General features: G+C 38.5%; 27 non-coding genes and 12 pseudogenes across 27 annotated transcripts; all 39 read right to left on the bottom strand.

Annotated features, from left to right (window-relative positions):
• Positions 1-172: 172 nt before the first annotated feature.
• On the bottom strand, positions 173-291 carry LOC141644856 (5S ribosomal RNA). The gene has a single exon (XR_012544460.1). It is a non-coding gene; the product is annotated as a 5S ribosomal RNA (ribosomal RNA).
• Positions 292-839: 548 nt separating this feature from the next.
• LOC141645362 (5S ribosomal RNA) lies at positions 840-966 on the bottom strand (annotated as a pseudogene).
• A 160-nt stretch (positions 967-1,126) lies between these two features.
• Positions 1,127-1,244, bottom strand: LOC141645396 (5S ribosomal RNA; annotated as a pseudogene).
• Positions 1,245-1,491: 247 nt separating this feature from the next.
• On the bottom strand, positions 1,492-1,610 carry LOC141645404 (5S ribosomal RNA; annotated as a pseudogene).
• Positions 1,611-1,858: 248 nt separating this feature from the next.
• Positions 1,859-1,985, bottom strand: LOC141645373 (5S ribosomal RNA; annotated as a pseudogene).
• A 246-nt stretch (positions 1,986-2,231) lies between these two features.
• LOC141645351 (5S ribosomal RNA) lies at positions 2,232-2,350 on the bottom strand (annotated as a pseudogene).
• Positions 2,351-2,595: 245 nt separating this feature from the next.
• Positions 2,596-2,714, bottom strand: LOC141645051 (5S ribosomal RNA). Its single transcript, XR_012544645.1, has one exon. It is a non-coding gene; the product is annotated as a 5S ribosomal RNA (ribosomal RNA).
• A 241-nt stretch (positions 2,715-2,955) lies between these two features.
• LOC141645349 (5S ribosomal RNA) lies at positions 2,956-3,082 on the bottom strand (annotated as a pseudogene).
• Positions 3,083-3,319: 237 nt separating this feature from the next.
• On the bottom strand, positions 3,320-3,438 carry LOC141645064 (5S ribosomal RNA). Its single transcript, XR_012544657.1, has one exon. It is a non-coding gene; the product is annotated as a 5S ribosomal RNA (ribosomal RNA).
• A 242-nt stretch (positions 3,439-3,680) lies between these two features.
• Positions 3,681-3,807, bottom strand: LOC141645357 (5S ribosomal RNA; annotated as a pseudogene).
• A 157-nt stretch (positions 3,808-3,964) lies between these two features.
• On the bottom strand, positions 3,965-4,083 carry LOC141644972 (5S ribosomal RNA). Its single transcript, XR_012544570.1, has one exon. It is a non-coding gene; the product is annotated as a 5S ribosomal RNA (ribosomal RNA).
• Positions 4,084-4,318: 235 nt separating this feature from the next.
• On the bottom strand, positions 4,319-4,436 carry LOC141645322 (5S ribosomal RNA; annotated as a pseudogene).
• Positions 4,437-4,671: 235 nt separating this feature from the next.
• LOC141644571 (5S ribosomal RNA) lies at positions 4,672-4,790 on the bottom strand. Its single transcript, XR_012544184.1, has one exon. It is a non-coding gene; the product is annotated as a 5S ribosomal RNA (ribosomal RNA).
• Positions 4,791-5,029: 239 nt separating this feature from the next.
• Positions 5,030-5,147, bottom strand: LOC141645374 (5S ribosomal RNA; annotated as a pseudogene).
• Positions 5,148-5,303: 156 nt separating this feature from the next.
• LOC141645360 (5S ribosomal RNA) lies at positions 5,304-5,422 on the bottom strand (annotated as a pseudogene).
• A 158-nt stretch (positions 5,423-5,580) lies between these two features.
• On the bottom strand, positions 5,581-5,699 carry LOC141644582 (5S ribosomal RNA). The gene has a single exon (XR_012544195.1). It is a non-coding gene; the product is annotated as a 5S ribosomal RNA (ribosomal RNA).
• Positions 5,700-5,936: 237 nt separating this feature from the next.
• On the bottom strand, positions 5,937-6,055 carry LOC141645562 (5S ribosomal RNA). The gene has a single exon (XR_012545042.1). It is a non-coding gene; the product is annotated as a 5S ribosomal RNA (ribosomal RNA).
• Positions 6,056-6,292: 237 nt separating this feature from the next.
• Positions 6,293-6,411, bottom strand: LOC141645144 (5S ribosomal RNA). The gene has a single exon (XR_012544731.1). It is a non-coding gene; the product is annotated as a 5S ribosomal RNA (ribosomal RNA).
• Positions 6,412-6,649: 238 nt separating this feature from the next.
• On the bottom strand, positions 6,650-6,768 carry LOC141644798 (5S ribosomal RNA). Its single transcript, XR_012544405.1, has one exon. It is a non-coding gene; the product is annotated as a 5S ribosomal RNA (ribosomal RNA).
• A 239-nt stretch (positions 6,769-7,007) lies between these two features.
• On the bottom strand, positions 7,008-7,125 carry LOC141645375 (5S ribosomal RNA; annotated as a pseudogene).
• A 155-nt stretch (positions 7,126-7,280) lies between these two features.
• On the bottom strand, positions 7,281-7,398 carry LOC141645279 (5S ribosomal RNA). Its single transcript, XR_012544861.1, has one exon. It is a non-coding gene; the product is annotated as a 5S ribosomal RNA (ribosomal RNA).
• Positions 7,399-7,558: 160 nt separating this feature from the next.
• LOC141645328 (5S ribosomal RNA) lies at positions 7,559-7,677 on the bottom strand (annotated as a pseudogene).
• Positions 7,678-7,833: 156 nt separating this feature from the next.
• On the bottom strand, positions 7,834-7,952 carry LOC141645516 (5S ribosomal RNA). Its single transcript, XR_012544997.1, has one exon. It is a non-coding gene; the product is annotated as a 5S ribosomal RNA (ribosomal RNA).
• A 231-nt stretch (positions 7,953-8,183) lies between these two features.
• On the bottom strand, positions 8,184-8,302 carry LOC141645426 (5S ribosomal RNA). The gene has a single exon (XR_012544910.1). It is a non-coding gene; the product is annotated as a 5S ribosomal RNA (ribosomal RNA).
• Positions 8,303-8,539: 237 nt separating this feature from the next.
• On the bottom strand, positions 8,540-8,658 carry LOC141644593 (5S ribosomal RNA). The gene has a single exon (XR_012544206.1). It is a non-coding gene; the product is annotated as a 5S ribosomal RNA (ribosomal RNA).
• A 238-nt stretch (positions 8,659-8,896) lies between these two features.
• Positions 8,897-9,015, bottom strand: LOC141645471 (5S ribosomal RNA). The gene has a single exon (XR_012544953.1). It is a non-coding gene; the product is annotated as a 5S ribosomal RNA (ribosomal RNA).
• Positions 9,016-9,255: 240 nt separating this feature from the next.
• LOC141644926 (5S ribosomal RNA) lies at positions 9,256-9,374 on the bottom strand. The gene has a single exon (XR_012544526.1). It is a non-coding gene; the product is annotated as a 5S ribosomal RNA (ribosomal RNA).
• A 158-nt stretch (positions 9,375-9,532) lies between these two features.
• LOC141644753 (5S ribosomal RNA) lies at positions 9,533-9,651 on the bottom strand. The gene has a single exon (XR_012544362.1). It is a non-coding gene; the product is annotated as a 5S ribosomal RNA (ribosomal RNA).
• A 157-nt stretch (positions 9,652-9,808) lies between these two features.
• LOC141644719 (5S ribosomal RNA) lies at positions 9,809-9,927 on the bottom strand. Its single transcript, XR_012544329.1, has one exon. It is a non-coding gene; the product is annotated as a 5S ribosomal RNA (ribosomal RNA).
• A 237-nt stretch (positions 9,928-10,164) lies between these two features.
• LOC141644606 (5S ribosomal RNA) lies at positions 10,165-10,283 on the bottom strand. Its single transcript, XR_012544218.1, has one exon. It is a non-coding gene; the product is annotated as a 5S ribosomal RNA (ribosomal RNA).
• A 240-nt stretch (positions 10,284-10,523) lies between these two features.
• LOC141644937 (5S ribosomal RNA) lies at positions 10,524-10,642 on the bottom strand. Its single transcript, XR_012544537.1, has one exon. It is a non-coding gene; the product is annotated as a 5S ribosomal RNA (ribosomal RNA).
• Positions 10,643-10,800: 158 nt separating this feature from the next.
• LOC141644764 (5S ribosomal RNA) lies at positions 10,801-10,919 on the bottom strand. Its single transcript, XR_012544372.1, has one exon. It is a non-coding gene; the product is annotated as a 5S ribosomal RNA (ribosomal RNA).
• Positions 10,920-11,076: 157 nt separating this feature from the next.
• Positions 11,077-11,195, bottom strand: LOC141644730 (5S ribosomal RNA). Its single transcript, XR_012544340.1, has one exon. It is a non-coding gene; the product is annotated as a 5S ribosomal RNA (ribosomal RNA).
• A 236-nt stretch (positions 11,196-11,431) lies between these two features.
• Positions 11,432-11,550, bottom strand: LOC141644617 (5S ribosomal RNA). The gene has a single exon (XR_012544229.1). It is a non-coding gene; the product is annotated as a 5S ribosomal RNA (ribosomal RNA).
• A 239-nt stretch (positions 11,551-11,789) lies between these two features.
• On the bottom strand, positions 11,790-11,908 carry LOC141644426 (5S ribosomal RNA). Its single transcript, XR_012544045.1, has one exon. It is a non-coding gene; the product is annotated as a 5S ribosomal RNA (ribosomal RNA).
• Positions 11,909-12,138: 230 nt separating this feature from the next.
• Positions 12,139-12,257, bottom strand: LOC141644787 (5S ribosomal RNA). The gene has a single exon (XR_012544394.1). It is a non-coding gene; the product is annotated as a 5S ribosomal RNA (ribosomal RNA).
• A 155-nt stretch (positions 12,258-12,412) lies between these two features.
• Positions 12,413-12,530, bottom strand: LOC141645291 (5S ribosomal RNA). Its single transcript, XR_012544872.1, has one exon. It is a non-coding gene; the product is annotated as a 5S ribosomal RNA (ribosomal RNA).
• Positions 12,531-12,685: 155 nt separating this feature from the next.
• Positions 12,686-12,804, bottom strand: LOC141644514 (5S ribosomal RNA). Its single transcript, XR_012544129.1, has one exon. It is a non-coding gene; the product is annotated as a 5S ribosomal RNA (ribosomal RNA).
• A 234-nt stretch (positions 12,805-13,038) lies between these two features.
• Positions 13,039-13,157, bottom strand: LOC141644549 (5S ribosomal RNA). Its single transcript, XR_012544162.1, has one exon. It is a non-coding gene; the product is annotated as a 5S ribosomal RNA (ribosomal RNA).
• Between the last annotated feature and the right edge of the window lie 6,179 nt (positions 13,158-19,336).

Genomic DNA, 19,336 nt, shown 5'->3' on the forward strand with positions numbered 1-19,336 from the left:
CAACATAAACTAAGTTTTTAATATCGCATCACGTCTCCGAACGGTCGTAACTTGTGCCCATAGAGTCCGATTGGGGCGGATTTATTATCTCGACGAGATCTACATGTTCAACTAATTAAATTGAGAAAATTTGGAGGTAAAATACCGGAAAAAAACTGAAAATAATAAACAAGGGGTGCAACACGAGGCCTTCCCAGGAGGTCACCCAAACTAGTACTACTCTCGCCCAAGCACGCTTAACTGCGGTGTTCTAATGAGATCCGGTGCATTAGTGCTGGTATGATTACACACATACACTTTCCTCACAAATTTCATTATATTACGTCATGTCTAGCCTTTTTTCAACATAACTAAGTTTTCAATATCCCGTCACGTCTCCGTCTCTCCAAACGGTCGTACCTTACGCCCGGAGAGTTCGGTTGGGGCAGATTTTTTCTTTTCAAATTTATTATCTCGACGATATCTACGCATTTAACTAATTAAATCAAAAATATTTGGAGGTAAAATACCGAAAAAAAAAGAAAAAAAGAAAAAAAGGGTGCAACACGAGGCCCTCCCAGAAGGTCACCGATCCTTGTAACCATGATCGTAACCATACATTTACCTCACAAATTTCGTTGTATTACCTCATATCTAGCCTTTTTTCAACATAAACTAAGTTTTCAATATTCCGTCACGTCTCCGTGTCTCCGAACGGTCGTAACTTGCGTCCGGAGAGTTCGATTGGGGCGGATTTTTTTTTTTCAAATTTATTATCTCGACGAGATGTACACTTTTAACTAATTAAATCAAAAACATTTGGAGGTAAAATACGGAAAAAAAACAAAAATAAGAAAAAAGGGATGCAACTTGAGGCCTTCCCAGGAAGTCACCCATCCTTGTACTACTCTCGACCAAGCACGCTTAAGTGCTTAACTGCGGAGTTCTGATGGGATCCGGTGCATTAGTGCTAGCATGATCATACCCATACACTTAACTCACAAATTTCATTGTATTACCTCATGTCTAGCCTTTTTTCAACAGAAACTAAGTTTTCAATATTCCATCACGTCTCCGTATCTCTGAACGGTCGTAACTTGCCTCAGGAGATTCCGATTGGGGCAGAATTTTTTTCAATAAGAAAAAAGGGGTGCAACACAAGGCCTTCCCAGAAGGTCACACATCCTAGTACTACTCTCCCGCAAGCACGCTTAACTGCGAAGTTCTGATTGGATCCGTGCATTAGTGCTTATATGATCGCACCCATATAATATCCTCACAAATTTACATATATTACCTCATGTGTAGCCTTTTTTCAACATAAACTAAGTTTTCAATATCCCGTCACGTCTGTGTGTCTCCGACCGGTCGAAACTTGCGTCCGGAGAGTCCGATTGGGGTGGATTTTTTGTTCTCAGATTTATTACCTTGACGAGATATACGCGTTCAACTAACTAAATCAAGAAAACTAGGAGGTAAAATACCGAAAAAATAAAGAAAAAAAAGAAAAAAATGATGCAACACGAGGCCTTCCGAGGAGGTCACCCATCCTAGTACTACTCTCGCCTGAGCATGCTTGACTGCTAAGTTCTGATTGAATCCGATGCATTAGAGCTGGTATGAATGCACCTATACAGTTTCCTCACAAATTTCATTATATTACCTCATCTCTAGCCTTTTTTCAACATAAACTAAGTTTTCAATATCTCGTCACGTCTCCGTGTCTCCGAACGGTCGTAACTTGCGCCCGGAGAGTCCGATTGGGGCATTTTTTTTTTTAAAATTTATTATCTCGACGAGATCTACGCGTTTAACTAATTAAATCAAGAAAACCTAGAGGTAAAATACCGAAAAAAAAAAACGAAAAAAAAAAAAAACGGGGGTGCAACACAAGGCCTTCCCAGGAGGTCACCGATTCTAGTACTGCTCTCGCCCAAACGCGCTTAAGTGCTTAACTGCGGAGTTCTGATGGGATCCGGTGCATTAGTGCTCGTATGATCGCAGCTATACACATTCCTCACATATTCCATTCTTTACCTCATGTCTAGCCTTTTTTCAGCATAAACAATGTTTTCAATATCCCATCACGTCTCCATGTCTCTAAACGGTCGTAACTTGCGCCTGCAGGGTCCGATTGGGGCGGATTATTATTTCAAATTTATCATCTCGACGAGATCTAAACGTTTAAGTAATTAAATAACGAAAATTTGGAGGTAAAATATCAAAGAAAAAAAAACAAAAATAAGAAAAAAAGGGTGCAACACAAGGCCTTCCCAGAAGGTCACACATCCTAGTATTACTCTCGCCCAAGCCCACTTAACTGCGGATTTCTGATGTGATCCGGTGCATTAGTGGTGGTATGATTGCACACATGCACTTTCCTCAATAATTTCATTATATTACCTCATGTCTAGCCTTTCTTCAACATAAACTAAGTTTTCGATATCCCGTCACGTCTCCGTGTCTCCGAACGGTCGTAATTTGCGGCCGGAGAGTCCGATTGGGGCAGATTTTTTTTTTCAAATTTATTATCTCGACGAGATCTACGCGTTTAACTAATTAGATCTTGAAAACTTGGAGGTAAAATATCGAAAAAATAACGAAAAAAAGAAAAAAAGGATGCAACACGAGGCCTTCCCAGGAGGTCGCCCATCCTAGTACTACTCTCGCCCGAGCACGCTTGACTGCGAAGTTCTAATGGAATCCGGTGCATTAGTGCTTGTATGATCGCACCCATACACCTTTCTCAATAATTTCGTTATATTACCTCAATCCTAGCCTTTTTTCAACATAAACTAAGTTTTCAAAATCCCATCACGTCTCCGTGTCTCCGAACAGTCGTAACTTGCGTCAGACGAGTTCGATTGGGACAGATTTTTTTTCAAATTTATTATCTCGATGAGATCTACGCGTTTAACTAATTATATCTATAAAATTTAAAGGTAAAATACAGAAAAAAATGAAAATAAGAAAAATGGGGTGCAACACGTGGCCTTCTCAGGAGGTCACCCATCCTAGTATTACTCTCGCCCAAGCACGCTTAAGTGCTTCACTGCGGAGTTCTGATGGAAACCGGTGCATTAGTGCTCGTATGATCGCAGCTATACACATTCCTCACAAATTCCATTCTCTTACCTCATGTCTTGCCTTTTTTCAACATAAACAATGTTTTCCATATCCCATCACGTCTCCGTGTCTCCGAACGGTCGTAACTTGCGCCTGGAGAGTCAGATTGGGGCGGATTATTATTTCAAATTTATAATCTCGACGAGATCTACACATTTAAGTAATTAAATAAAGAAAATTTGGAGGAAATTTTTTTTTTTTAAAAAAAAAATAAAGGATGCAACACGAGGCCTTCCCAGGAGGTCACCAATCCTAGTACTACTCTCGCCCAAGCACGCTTAACTGTGGAGTTCTGATGGGATCCGGTGGATTAGCGTTGGTATGATCGCACCCATACACTTTCCTCACAAATTTCATTATATTACCTCATGTATAGCCTTTTTTCAACATAAACTAAGTTTTCAATATCCCATCACGTCTTCGTGTCTCCGAACGGTCGTACTAGCGTCTGGAGATTCCGATTGGGGCGGATTTTTTTTCAAATTTATTATCTCGACGAGATCTACGCATTTAACTAATTATATCAAAAACTTTGGAGGTAAAATACCGAAAAAAAAAACGAAAATAAGAAAAATGGGGCGCAACACGAGGCTTTCTCAGGAGGTCACCCATCTTAGTACTACTCTCGCCCAAGCATGCTTAAGTGCTTAACTGCGGAGTTCTGATGGGATCTGGTGCATTAGTTCTCGTATGATCACTCCGATACACTTTCTTCACAAATTTCATTGTATTACCTCATGTCTAGCCTTTTTTCAACATAAACTAAGTTTCAATATCCCGTCACGTCTCCGAACGGTCGTAACTTGCTCCCGGAGAGTCCTATAGGGGCGAATTTTTTTTTCAAATTAAGAAAGAAAAAGGGGCGCAACACGAGGCCTTCCCAAGAGGTCACTCATCCTAGTACTACTCTTGCCCAAGCACGCTTAACTACGGAGTTCTGATGGGATCCGGTGCATTAGTGCTGGGATGATCGCACCGATACACTTTTCTCACAAATGTCATTATATTACGTCATGCCGAGCCTATTTCAACGTAAACTAAGTTGCTAATATCCCGTCACGTCTCCGAACGACTGTAACTTGCGCTCGGAGAGTCCGATTAGGGCGGATTTGTTTTTTTAATTTTATTATCTCTAGGAGATGTACGCGTTTAACTACTTAAATCAAGAAAATTTGGAGATAAAATACCGAAAAAAAAAGAAAAAAAGAAAAAAGGGGTGCAACATGAGGCCTTCCCAGGAGGTCAACCATCCCAGTACTACTCTCGCCCAAGCACGCTTAACCGCGGATTTCTATGGGATCCGGTGCATTAGTTCTGGTATGATCGCACCTATACACACTTTCCTCACAAATTTCATTATATTACCTCATCTCTAGCCTTTTTTCAACATAAACTAAGTTTTCAATATCCCGTCACGTCTCCGAACGGTCGTAACTTGCTCCCGGAGAGTCCGATTAGGGTGGATTTTTTTTTTCAAATTTATTATCTCGACGAGATCAACGCGTTTAACTCATAAAATCAAGAAAATTTAGAGCTAAAATACCGTGAAAAAACGAAAAAAAAAAGGGGATGCAACACGAGGCCTTCCCAGGAGGTCACTCATCCTAGTACTACTCTCGCCCAAGCACGTTTAACTGCGGAGTTCTGATGGGATCCGGTGCATTAGTGCTGGTATGATCGCCCCCATACACTTTCCTCACAAATTTCATTATATTACCTCATCTCTAGCCTTTTTTCAATATAAACTAAGTTTTCAATATCCCGTCACGTCTCCGAACGGTCGTAACTTGCTCCCGGAGAGTCCGATTGAGGCAGATTTTTTTTTTCATTTTATTATCTCGACGAGATCTACGCGTTTAACTCATTAAATCAAGAAAATTTAGAGCTAAAATACTGTGAAAAAACGAAAAAAAAGATAAAAAAAAAGATGCAACGCGAGGCCTCCCAGAAGGTCACCCGTTCTAGTACTACTCTCGCCCAAGCACGCTTAACTGTGGAGTTATAATGGGAACCGGTGCATTAGTGCTGGTATAATCTCACCCATACACTTTCCTCCCAAATTTCGTTATATTACCTCATCTCTAGCCTTTTTTCAACAGAAACTAAGTTTTCAATATCCCGTCACGTCTCTGAACGGTCGTAAATTGCTTCCGGAGAGTCCTATTGGGGCAGTTTTTTTTTTCAAATTAAGAAAAAAAGGGGTTGAATACGAGGCCTTCCCAGGAGTTCACTCTTCCTAGTACTACACTCACCCAAGCACGCTTAACTGCGAAGTTCTGATGGGATCAAGTGCATTAGTGCTGGTATGATCGCACCCATACACTTTCCTCACAAATTTCATTATATTACCTCATCTCTAGCATTTTAAAACATAAACTAAGTTTTCAATATCCCGTCATGTCTCCGAACGGTCGTAACCTGCTCCCAGAGAGTCCAATTAGGGCGGATATTTTTTTTCAAATTAAGAAAAAAAAAGGGGTGCAGCACGAGGCCTTCCCAGAAGCTCACTCATCCTAGTACTACTCTCGCCCAAGCACGTTTAACTGCGGAGTTCTGATGGGATCCGGTGCATTAGTGCTGGTATGATCGCACCCATACATTTTCGTCACAAATTTCATTATATTACCTAATCTCTAGCCTTTTTTCTAAATAAACTAAGTTTTCAATATCCCGTCACGTCTCCGAACGGTCGTAACTTGCTCCCGGAGAGTCCGATTGGGGCGGATTTTTTTTTCAAATTTATTATCTCGACGAGATCTACGCGTTGAACTCATTAAATCAAGAAAATTTAGAGCCAAAATACCGTGAAAAAACGACAAAAAGAAAAAAAAGGGGTGCAACACAAGGCCTTCCCAGGAGGTCACCCATCCTAGTACTACTCTCGCCCAAACACGCTTAACTGCGGAGTTCTGATGGGATCCGATGCATTAGTGCTGGTATGATCGCACCCATACACTTTCCTCGCAAATTTCATTATATTACCTCATATCTAGCCTTTTTTCAACATAAACCAAGTTTTCAATATCCCGTCACGTCTCCGAACGGTCGTAACTTGCTCCCGTAGAGTCCGATTGGGGTGGATTTTTTTTTCAAATTTATTATCTCGACGAGATCTACGCGTTTAACTCATTAAATCAAGAAAATTTAGAGCTAAAATACCGTGAAAAAACGAAAAAAAGGAAAAAAAGGGGTGCAACACGAGGCCTTCCCAGGATGTCACCCATCCTAGTACTACTCTCGCCCAAGCTCGCTTAACTGCAAAGTTCTGATGGGATCCGTTGCATTAGTGCTGGTATGATCGCACCCATACACTTTCCTCGGAAATTTCATTATATTACCTCATATCTAGCCTTTTTTCAACATAAACCAAGTTTTCAATATCCCGTCACGTCTCCGAACGATCGTAACTTGCTCCCGTAGAGTCCGATTGGGGTGGATTTTTTTTTTTCAAATTTATTATCTCTACGAGATCTACGCGTTTAACTCATTAAATCAAGAAAATTTAGAGCTAAAATACCGTGAAAAAACGAAAAAAAAAAAAAACGGGATGCAACACGAGGCCTTCCCAGGAGGTCACTCATCCTAGTACTACTCTCGCCCAAGCACGTTTAACTGCGGAGTTCTGATTGGATCCGGTGCATTAGTGCTGGTATGATCGCCCCCATACACTTTCCTCACAAATTTCATTATATTACCTCATCTCTAGCCTTTTTTCAATATAAACTAAGTTTTCAATATCCCGTCACGTCTCCGAATGGTCGTAACTTGCTCCCGGAGAGTCCGATTGAGGCAGATTTTTTTTTTCATTTTATTATCTCGACGAGATCTACGCGTTTAACTCATTAAATCAAGAAAATTTAGAGCTAAAATACCGTGAAAAAACGAAAAAAAAGATAAAAAAAAAGATGCAACGCGAGGCCTCCCAGAAGGTCACCCGTTCTAGTACTACTCTCGCCCAAGCACGCTTAACTGTGGAGTTATAATGGGAACCGGTGCATTAGTGCTGGTATAATCTCACCCATACACTTTCCTCCCAAATTTCATTATATTACCTCATCTCTAGCCTTTTTTCAACAGAAACTAAGTTTTCAATATCCCGTCACGTCTCTGAACGGTCGTAACTTGCTCCCGGAGAGTCCTATTGGGGCAGTTTTTTTTTCAAATTAAGAAAAAAAGTGGTGCAACACGAGGCCTTCCCAGGAGTTCACTCTTCCTAGTACTACTCTCGCCCAAGCACGCTTAACTGCGAAGTTCTGATGGATCCAGTGCATTAGTGCTGGTATGATCGCACCCATACACTTTCTTCACAAATTTCATTATATTACCTCATCTCTAGCCTTTTTCAACATAAACTAAGTTTTAAATATCCCGTCACGTCTCCGAACGGTCGTAAATTGCTTCCGGAGAGTCCTATTGGGGCAGTTTTTTTTTTTTTTTCAAATTAAGAAAAAAAGGGGTTCAACACGAGGCCCTCCCAGGAGTTCACTCTTCCTAGTACTACACTCACCCAAGCACGCTTAACTGCAAAGTTCTGATGGGATCAAGTGCATTAGTGCTGGTATGATCGCACCCATACACTTTCCTCACAAATTTCATTATATTACCTCATCTCTAGCATTTTAAAACATAAACTAAGTTTTCAATATCCCGTCATGTCTCCGAACCGTCGTAACCTGCTCCCAGAGAGTCCAATTGGGGCGGATATTTTTTTCAAATTAAGAAAAAAAAGGGGTGCAACACGAGGCCTTCCCAGGAGCTCACTCATCCTAGTACTACTCTCGCCCAAGCACGTTTAACTGCGGAGTTCTGATGGGATCCGGTGCATTAGTGCTGGTATGATCGCACCCATACATTTTCGTCACAAATTTCATTATATTACCTAATCTCTAGCCTTTTTTCTAAATAAACTAAGTTTTCAATATCCCGTCACGTCTCCGAACGGTCGTAACTTGCTCCCGGAGAGTCCGATTAGGGCGGATTTTTTTTCAAATTTATTATCTCGGCGAGATCTACGCGTTTAAATCATTAATTCAAAAAAAAGTAGAGCTAAAATACCGTGAAAAAAAAAAGAAAAAAAAGGGGTGCAACACGAGGCCTTCCCAGGAGGTCACCCATCCTAGTATTACTCTCGCCCAAGCACGCTTAACTGCGGAGTTCTGATGGGATCCGGTGCATTAGTGCTGGTATGATCGCACCCATACACTTTCCTCCTAAATTTCATTATAATACCTCATCTCTAGCCATTTTTCAACATAAACTAAGTTTTCAATATCCCGTCACGTCTCCGAACGGTCGTAACTTGCTCCCGGAGAGTCCGATTGGGGCGGATTTTTTTTTCAAATTTATTATCTCGACGAGATCTACGCGTTTAACTCATTAAATCAAGAATATTTAGAGCTAAAATACAGTGAAAAAACGAAAAAAGAAAAAAAAAGGGGTGCAACACGAGGCCTTCCCAGGAGGTCACCCATCCTAGTACTACACTCGCCCAAGCTCGCTTAACTGCAAAGTTCTGATGGGATCCGGTGCATTAGTGCTGGTATGATCGCACCCATACACTTTCCTCACAAATTTCATTATATTACCTCATCTCTAGCCTTTTTTCAACATAAACTAAGTTTTCATTATCCCGTCACGTCTCTGAACGGTTGTAACTTGCTACCGGAGAGTCCGATTGGGGCGGATTTTTTTTTTCAAATTTATTATCTCGACGAGATCTACGCGTTTAACTCATTAAATCAAGAAAATTTAGAGCCCAAATACCGTGAAAAAACGACAAAAAGAAAAAAAAGGGGTGCAACACAAGGCCTTCCCAGGAGGTCACCCATCCTAGTAGTACTCTCGCCCAAGCACGCTTAACTGCGGAGTTCTGATGGGATCCGGTGCATTAGTGCTGGTATGATCGCACCCATACACTTTCCTCGCAAATTTCATTATATTACCTCATATCTAGCCTTTTTTCAACATAAACCAAGTTTTCAATATCCCGTCACGTCTCCGAACGGTCGTAACTTGCTCCCGTAGAGTCCGATTGGGGTGGATTTTTTTTTCAAATTTATTATCTCGACGAGATCTACGCGTTTAACTCATTAAATCAAGAAAATTTAGAGCTAAAATACCGTGAAAAAACGAAAAAAAGGAAAAAAAAAAGGGGTGCAACACGAGGCCTTCCCAGGAGGTCACCCATCCTAGTATTACTCTCGCCCAAGCTCGCTTAACTGCAAAGTTCTGATGGGATCCGTTGCATTAGTGCTGGTATGATCGCACCCATACACTTTCCTCACAAATTTCATTATATTACCTCATCTCTAGCCTTTTTTCAACAGAAACTAAGTTTTCAATATCCCGCCACGTCTCTAAACGGTCGTCACTTGCTCCCGGAGAGTCCTATTGGGGCTGATTTTTTGTTTTCAAATTAAGAAAAAAAGGGGTGCAACACGAGGCCTTCCCAGAAGTTCACTCTTCCTAGTACTACTCTCGCCCAAGCACGCTTAACTGCGAAGTTCTGATGGGATCCAGTGCATTAGTGCTGGTATGATCGCACCCATACACTTTCCTCACAAATTTCATTATATTACCTCATCTCTAGCCTTTTTCAACATAAACTAAGTTTTAAATATCCCGTCACGTCTCCGAACGGTCGTAACCTGCTCCCGGAGAGTCCGATTGGGGCGGATATTTTTTTCAAATTAAGAAAAAAAAAGGGGTGCAACACGAGGCCTTCCCAGGAGGTCACTCATCCTAGTAGTACTCTCGCCCAAGCACGTTTAACTGCGGAGTTCTGATGGGATCCGGTGCATTAGGGCTGGTATGATCGCACCCATACATTTTCCTCACAAATTTCATTATATTACCTCATCTCTAACCTTTTTTCAAAATAAACTAAGTTTTCAATATCCCGCCACGTCTCCGAACGGTCGTAACTTGCTCCCGGAGAGTCCGATTGGGGCGGATTTTTTTTTCAAATTTATTATCTCGACGAGATCTACGCGTTTAACTCATTAAATCAAGAATATTTAGAGCTAAAATACAGTGAAAAAACGAAAAAAGAAAAAAAAAGGGGTGCAACACGAGGCCTTCCCAGGAGGTCACCCATCCTAGTACTACACTCGCCCAAGCTCGCTTAACTGCAAAGTTCTGATGGGATCCGGTGCATTAGTGCTGGTATGATCGCACCCATACACTTTCCTCACAAATTTCATTATATTACCTCATCTCTAGCCTTTTTTAAACATAAACTAAGTTTTTAATATCCCGTCACGTCTCCAAACGGTCGTAACTTGCTCCCGGAGAGTCCGATTGGGGCGGATTTCTTTTTTCAAATTTATTATCTCGACGAGATCTACGCGTTTAACTCATTAAATGAAGAAAATTTTGAGCTAAAATAACGTGAAAAAATGAAAAAAAGGAAAAAAAAAGGGGTGCAACACGAGGCCTTCCCAGGAGGTCACCCATCCTAGTATTACTCTCGCCCAAGCTCGCTTAACTGCAAAGTTCTGATGGGATCCGTTGCATTAGTGCTGGTATGATCGCACCCATACACTTTCCTCACAAATTTCATTATATTACCTCATCTCTAGCCTTTTTTCAACAGAAACTAAGTTTTCAATATCCCGCCACGTCTCTAAACGGTCGTCACTTGCTCCCGGAGAGTCCTATTGGGGCTGATTTTTTGTTTTCAAATTAAGAAAAAAAGGGGTGCAACACGAGGCCTTCCCAGAAGTTCACTCTTCCTAGTACTACTCTCGCCCAAGCACGCTTAACTGCGAAGTTCTGATGGGATCCAGTGCATTAGTGCTGGTATGATCGCACCCATACACTTTCCTCACAAATTTCATTATATTACCTCATCTCTAGCCTTTTTCAACATAAACTAAGTTTTAAATATCCCGTCACGTCTCCGAACGGTCGTAACCTGCTCCCGGAGAGTCCGATTGGGGCGGATATTTTTTTCAAATTAAGAAAAAAAAAGGGGTGCAACACGAGGCCTTCCCAGGAGGTCACTCATCCTAGTAGTACTCTCGCCCAAGCACGTTTAACTGCGGAGTTCTGATGGGATCCGGTGCATTAGGGCTGGTATGATCGCACCCATACATTTTCCTCACAAATTTCATTATATTACCTCATCTCTAACCTTTTTTCAAAATAAACTAAGTTTTCAATATCCCGCCACGTCTCCGAACGGTCGTAACTTGCTCCCGGAGAGTCCGATTGGGGCGGATTTTTTTTTCAAATTTATTATCTCGACGAGATCTACGCGTTTAACTCATTAAATCAAGAATATTTAGAGCTAAAATACAGTGAAAAAACGAAAAAAGAAAAAAAAGGGGTGCAACACGAGGCCTTCCCAGGAGGTCACCCATCCTAGTACTACACTCGCCCAAGCTCGCTTAACTGCAAAGTTCTGATGGGATCCGGTGCATTAGTGCTGGTATGATCGCACCCATACACTTTCCTCACAAATTTCATTATATTACCTCATCTCTAGCCTTTTTTAAACATAAACTAAGTTTTTAATATCCCGTCACGTCTCCAAACGGTCGTAACTTGCTCCCGGAGAGTCCGATTGGGGCGGATTTCTTTTTTCAAATTTATTATCTCGACGAGATCTACGCGTTTAACTCATTAAATGAAGAAAATTTTGAGCTAAAATAACGTGAAAAAATGAAAAAAACAAAAAAAACGGGGTGCAACACGAGGACTTCCCAGGAGGTCACCCATCCTAGTACTACTCTCGCCCAAGCACGCTTAACTGCGGAGTTCTGACGGGATCCGGTGCATTAGTGCTGGTATGATCGCACCCATACACTTTCCTCACAAATTTCATTATATTACCTCATCTCTAGCTTTTTTTCAACATAAACTAAATTTTAAATATCCCGTCACGTCTCCGAACGGTCGTAACTTGCTCCCGGAGAGTCCGATTGGGGCATATTTTTTTTTTCAAATTTATTATCTCGACGAGATCTTCGCGTTTAACTCATTAAATTAATAAAATTTAGATCTAAAATACCGTGAAAAAATGAAAAAAAAGGCGTGCAACACGAGGCCTTCCCAGGAGGACACCCATCCTAGTACTACTCTCGCCCAAGCAAGCTTAACTGCGGATTTCTGATGGGATCCAGTGCATTAGTGCTGGTATGATCGCACCCATACACTTTCCTCACAAATTTCATTATATTACCTCATCTCTAGCCTTTTTTCAACAGAAACTAAGTTTTCAATATCCCGTCACGTCTCTGAACGGTCGTAACTTGCTCCCGGAGAGTCCTATTGGGGCAGTTTTTTTTTCAAATTAAGAAAAAAAGTGGTGCAACACGAGGCCTTCCCAGGAGTTCACTCTTCCTAGTACTACTCTCGCCCAAGCACGCTTAACTGCGAAGTTCTGATGGATCCAGTGCATTAGTGCTGGTATGATCGCACCCATACATTTTCTTCACAAATTTCATTATATTACCTCATCTCTAGCCTTTTTCAACATAACTAAGTTTTAAATATCCCGTCACGTCTCCGAACGGTCGTAACCTGCTCCCGGAGAGTCCGATTGGGGCGAATATTTTTTTCAAATTAAGAAAAAAAAGGGGTGCAACACGAGGCCTTCCCAGGAGGTCACTCATCCTAGTACTACTCTCGCCCAAGCACGTTTAACTGCGGAGTTCTGATGGGATCCGGTGCATTAGTGCTGGTATGATCGCAACCATACATTTTCCTCACAAATTTCGTTATATTACCTCATATCTAACCTTTTTTGAAAATAAACTAAGTTTTCAATATCCCGTCACGTCTCGGAACGGTCGTAACTTGCTCCCGGAGAGTCCGATTGGGGCGGATTTTTTTTTTCAAATTTATTATCTCAGCGAGATCTACGCGTTTAAATCATTAAATCAAGAAAATTTAGAGCTAAAGTACCGTGAAAAAGAAAAAAGAAAAAAAGGGGTGCAACACGAGGCCTTCCTAGGAGGTCACCCATCCTAGTACTACTCTCGCCCAAGCACGCTTAACTGCGGAGTTCTGATGGGATCCGGTGCATTAGTGCTGGTATGATAGTACCCATACAATTTCCTCACAAATTTCATTATATTCTCATTATAATTTGATTAAATAAGATACGGTCTAAGTAATCGAATTGTTTTATTGCTTAGATGAAATTTTTGTTTACGGAAACAATTGAAACAGAATGAATTGATTATTATAAATACAGAATGTTGTAATTTATGACTCGGGAACTCATTTCGGTACAAGTAATTATGAATTACTAGGTTAACTTTATAAGTGACATATTTTATTAATATGTTGATTTTTAATTGTTAAAAATACATTTTATATACCTAATGTCATGATACATGATACATGTGACAAATTGACAAAATAATGTGTAAAATGGATTCTTCATTTTACACCCAAATGTGCCGAAATAAGGAGGCTTATTAGGCTTATTTTTGTGTTAATTATTTTTAATGGAAAACACAATTATAACCTAGTCTCTTAGCCATGCAAGCCCAGTCCTTTCTTTGGAAGAATAGAGGCTCATGCGTTGGTCTTTTTCTCCCTCCTATACCCGGTTTTGTCCACTCACCATGCAAAGGGTTTTTGTCTTATTTTTGCACATAGACTACTCTTGTGAAAAATATAATTCATTCATTCATTCACCATATAAAATATTGAGTTTTAGAGAGATAAAAACTTCCTCCTTCTTCTCCCTCTCTTAACCGAAATTAAGAGAACAAAATAAAGATTTTGGGTCAATTTTATTTAAATTAATATTGTTCTAGTATTAAGAATATTAATTTTATTAAGTGGTTACCTTGGGTATTATTCATTGGGAGGGATTCTATACTTGAATCCTTGTTCATCTATTTTAGGAAGCTTAAGAACAAGTGAGTAGGAGAACTCACTTGTGCCCAATAATCCGAAATATCCATTGTAAGAATCATGGTTTCTTCTTTATTCTTATCATTGTTTGCATGCATAAGATTAATATTTAATTTTATGACTAAATTAAATCATCACATATATGAATATGTTAAGTAATGAAATATATATTTCTAACAAGCGGTATCAAGAGCCTTAGGTTGTTTGCATGCAAATCGGTTATAGTTTTTCCGAGTTATACGATTAACATATAAAACTTATAAATTTGTGTTTATTATGATATATCACGAAATCATTTTTGCATGTTAAAGTTTCTGATCCTAAAATGTATTTAGGATATTTTGGTTAATTTATGGATTTTTATTGTTCATTTTATATAATAATGGCATTAAAAATGTGATTTTATGATAAAAATGTCATTTTCGGACTAAAATTAGCTAAACTTCGAATTTTACAGTGGTTTTTGGATATGTTTTCACATATATTATTTTTATATGACCTGTAAATTTTCAGAATCTTTGGAGTTTGTATGCTCGAAATATGGATTTTTCATCATAACAATCGAATTTAAATGAAAAATAGGTTAATATGAGAAATATTTCGAATCTGGTCATTTAAATTTAGTATGTTGTCACATGAAATTTTACAAGACGTGTGTAAAATAATAGGCTATAATGAAGTTTTTATTCATGATTTATGAATTTTTGATGAAAAATAGCATAAATAGTGACTTTAATTAGTGAATAATTGCTAAAACATACTTCATGACTAAGAAAAATGTCACATGTTGCATTTTATTACCTATTTCAGATCTAAAATTGAAAAGTTGATGAATATAAGTTTTCTCATGTTTTTATGATTATAATTGACAAATCCGATAAACCGCAACATTGTTTTTCCCGATAAATTTCGAAATTTTTAACCTATGTTTTTGAACATTATGAGTGTCATGGTATTTTTTCAGAATGTTCATGAGTTTAAATTTCAAATTTCAAATTTATTTGAAATTTTTGTGATTTATTTGGAGTTTATGGCATTTTATTATAATTTTGAGTCCTTTAATGAACAATTTTAAGAAATATAAGTTAATTATTGTCAATATGTTAGTGGAGACTAATTTTGAGTCCTAAGTTGGTTAGGGTAATTAACTTGTGCATAAATATGATTTTATGTAATTTAGTGTGATTTTAAAAAGTTGAATCACGCAAATCCGTAAAAACCGTTTAATATACGATATTGGCTCCTTAAAGGCGATTTAGCATAAAATTGGGCATGTTCATACATATTATAATGCCGCATATTATTTATGATTGTCATAATTTTATTTTATGTAATTTTTGAATTATGTAATTTTACTTAGTATGGCCTTAGTTTTTAATTGATATTACCCGAAATATGGGAATATCGATTCGGTTGTAATTTATTGTGATCTCGTATCACCGTTTTGTAATTTAATATATTTATTTTATTTTTAATTACAAATGTATAATAGGAAATTATGAAATTTGTTATGTAATTTATTTATTCCGGAGATCCTTGAAGACGGTGTCACTCGAGAAGGCGATCCATTAAAGACGGTGTTACCTCGAGATGCATGCCAAAACCGAAGTTCAAGGGACCAATGAAGTTGGTTTCTGAATATGTAATAGTTAATTAGATTTTCTATTTTAGGAAGGCCATACTAGGATTTAAATTTATGCTTTGCATTTTATTTATATGTCGCATGCATCGCTAAATCGCCATAAATAAAACATGCATCATCTTTTTAATCGAGTTTATCGACCGTGTCAATTACAATTATCGTAGTTCACCGCTTTAGTTCACTTAAAACGTGATAGATAATAAATTGACATGACCTCTCGCTAAAACAAACAATTGAGACTTAGTCTTACCAAAAAGTAGAAACCATGAAAACCTATTTCGTGAGGGAGTGCACTCGGCCACACCGGGGTACAAATCTTGTTACGTAGGGGAAGTGGGTGATAAATGTCTATCCACCGAATTCATGTTGATGAGGGTTTCATCGGCTATACCGTGCCCAAGTTAATGTGGGTTTGGATCATGGACATATTTATTCGAAATTTGGATTGAGCTCAACAAAAGTATTGATAAGGGATTTATCGGCCACACCGTGCCCTTGTCGGATGTGTTTTGGGCTAAAGATAAATGTTAATGTAATTTTATCGACCAAGAGTTCTAAAAGTAGAATCGATTAAAGAGTTAATCCACCGAGTTATATTGATAAGGGATTTATCGGCCACACGGTGCCCAAGTTAATATGAATTTGGATCTTGGAATCATTTATCATAGTTGGGTAGAGGTCACTATGTAAATGCTATACTTGTTTACAAGTATTATTATAACGATGAATGTTTTGTTTTCATTATTCCGTTATCATATTGATCTATTTCTTTACCACAATTCATATACGATATCATTTCGATTTTTGATTCAAATCTTCATTAAAACATCGTAACTAAAGACAAATTTGAATTTTCTTCTAAAATCTCGTATTATCCATTGTAAGGATCTCTTGTGAAGAGTATAGATAAAAGTTATTCGTGATCAAAAGGGTTTTTGATTCTTGAACTAACACATCTACTTACAATAAATTGTTTCTCATATGCTTAATTGAGTTAAGTACTTTGAAACGTTAAATCATTTTGGTAACTAGATTTGTTGGAAATCAAAATTGACAAAAATACCGCAACCACTTCAATGAAAGTTTTAAGACTAAACGAACGAATGAAGAGTAGTCTTCATGAAATTAAATTTTGCTTCTCTAAGCAAAGACTCATTGAAGTGAGTGGGAGCATTCTCTTAAACCGTTAAGAAAAGGATAAGGGTCTAAGAAGTAAAATTAGAATGGAATTGATACAAGGTAATGTTAAAAGTAAAGTTATTGAGAATAACGATACTAAACCTATCAATCCCGACCAATAAAGTTTCCATTGTCTTAAATGTTGGACACTAGAAAGGAAACTACCCCAAGTTGTTAAAGAATAAGCAAGTTAGTTGTGGGACATGTAATAAGACTTAGTTCTTTATTTATTTGATTGACATAAATTTTGCTAGTACTACTTCGTCAATATTAGAAACCGGTGGTGGTTTTCATCATTGTACTTGATACATAGGATGATTAGAATATGACGACTAGCAACTATGATGTCGAGAGATAGAGTCATTGTGTACTCAATCTAGTTTTGGGTTTATATTTATACCTTAATTATGACTATTAAGTGAATAAACTCTAAATAAGAATATAATTTTGTTAAGATACATAAGAGGTTCACTTTTGTGACCCTATACACCATGATTTGATGTATGGCTAGCCCATTATCAAAGGTGATTATATTCTAAACCAAACTAGAATGATATATCATGAAGATGATACAAGACTCAAATTGGTAACCCAAGATTGAACCTTAAATTCTGGAATGATGAACGCAAAGAGTTATCAAGTACTCTTGAAACCATTACATTGTTAATCTTATGGTATATGCGTATCTTGTATTCAAAGCAAGATGTCTCGTGCCTTTTGGTTGAAAAGGAGATCGAGGTTGTAAATCATTGATCGAAAATAGGTTTATCATTATCTTTTACCAACGATTTAAGTTGACGCTAATATGTTCACTTAATAAGGTAAATAGAGAAATATTTGAAGAAGTTCAAAGAATCACGCTTTAGCCGTGATGGGATTATCAAAGTGAAGACTTTTATATAAGCCAAAGGAAAAGTGATATAGTATCACAAATTAATCTCCCTTAGCACGCATTATGGGATAATGTGTGGTTGGATAAAGAATTCAAACTCCATTCGATATGGTTTGGACTTTAATCAAGTTACTTTGAGTTACTTGATCCTTTTGGGGATTTTATCATTTTGTAGACACCTCGTTTCTGCACCTTCCGCAAACCACCCGGTGATGATTGGGCCGCATGTTTGATACGCGGAATGATTTGTGACAGCTCGTAAGATTATCGTCAAGTGATTGCTCAAATATTAATGTTTACCTCTTAGTTGTCATCTACGTCCCGATACGGTCGTTTTGACAGTAATTAGAGTACATTCGGAGTCCGGGCCTAAAGCCGTCTCCATTTTTCGATAACCGCTAAATCCGAGTCGAATGTTCGGTATGTTAGGATATTTCTATTCCATATTTCATAAATTTTATCTTTTAGTAAGCAATTTCCCGTAATATTCACATAAGATATTAAGGAAAACCGGATTATTTCCGTCCTACCATAACTCAAACACGGAATTCTTTCTTCAGCAGGAGGAAACCACTTGGGAACAGACGCAGCAGGTGCTGCGCCTCTTCCAAGAGACGCAGTGGCTGCTGCGTCTCTTCCAAGAGACGCAGTGGCTGCTGCGCCTCTTCCTAGGCCCTTTTCTGCATGTTTCTCGTATCTTTTTCATATCTTTCCGAGATTCACTTCCAAAGAGTCTCCGAAACCCTAATTCCGTCACGTGATTAGTATAAATAGGAGCCTTCGCTCCTCATATTTCTCACGCGAGTGTCCGCCCTTCTCTTCTCCCTTTGCATTCTAGACTTTGTTCTTACTTTTTGGCGTCTACGTGCTTGAACTTTCGACCACGTAAGCTCGGATCCTTCTGAGTACCAGCCTCCCCGTTTGCATGACCGACCAATTTGACCAACTACACCAATAATCAACTTAATTAACTTAATCGTTTTCCTCTTACGAGGGCACTTTCTTTGCATTCGCGTCGAGCATCACTAATCGATATCTTAGTCCTTCTCGTTTCGTCAACATGTAAGTCTGAGGGTGTAAATCCTTCTTTTATTTACTGTTTTTTAATTATTATATCATCAATTGTAAGGTTTACGTCGAAAATACCATTAAAACTGATTTCTAAAACCATGCTTTAAAACTTCTTTTTTACGGATTTCCAGTAGATAACCGTCGAGAAAGGACGCAAAGAATCGCTGCGCCTCTTGAAGGAGCGCATTCTGCTGCGCCTCTTTCGTGAGGCGCCAGATTCTCGCTTCCTTTTTCTTCTTCGTTAATCCTCGATATTCATCCCAAAATCCTTTATTTGTTTCGTTTGTTTGTTAATTCTTCATCATGATAGCATCATAATTCACATGTATATTATAATCATTGTCATTAATATGTTTTTATCACCACAAATCCGACTTAAATCCCATATAAACCAATATTTGCGGGTTTTCGTCATTAAATTCAATTCCGGGTTGTAGAGATTCAATTAATCAATATTGGGTTTCTGGAATTCGTCTTTGATATAGTTTACATCTGCTTATTCACATGTTCATCATATATTCGTCATTAATCCATCGTATCTAACTTAATTAATTTAATTAATTAGTTTGACTCAT

This window comes from Silene latifolia, chromosome 2 (genome assembly GCF_048544455.1).
Source record: "Silene latifolia isolate original U9 population chromosome 2, ASM4854445v1, whole genome shotgun sequence".
In the NCBI taxonomy this organism is placed as follows: domain Eukaryota; kingdom Viridiplantae; phylum Streptophyta; class Magnoliopsida; order Caryophyllales; family Caryophyllaceae; genus Silene; species Silene latifolia.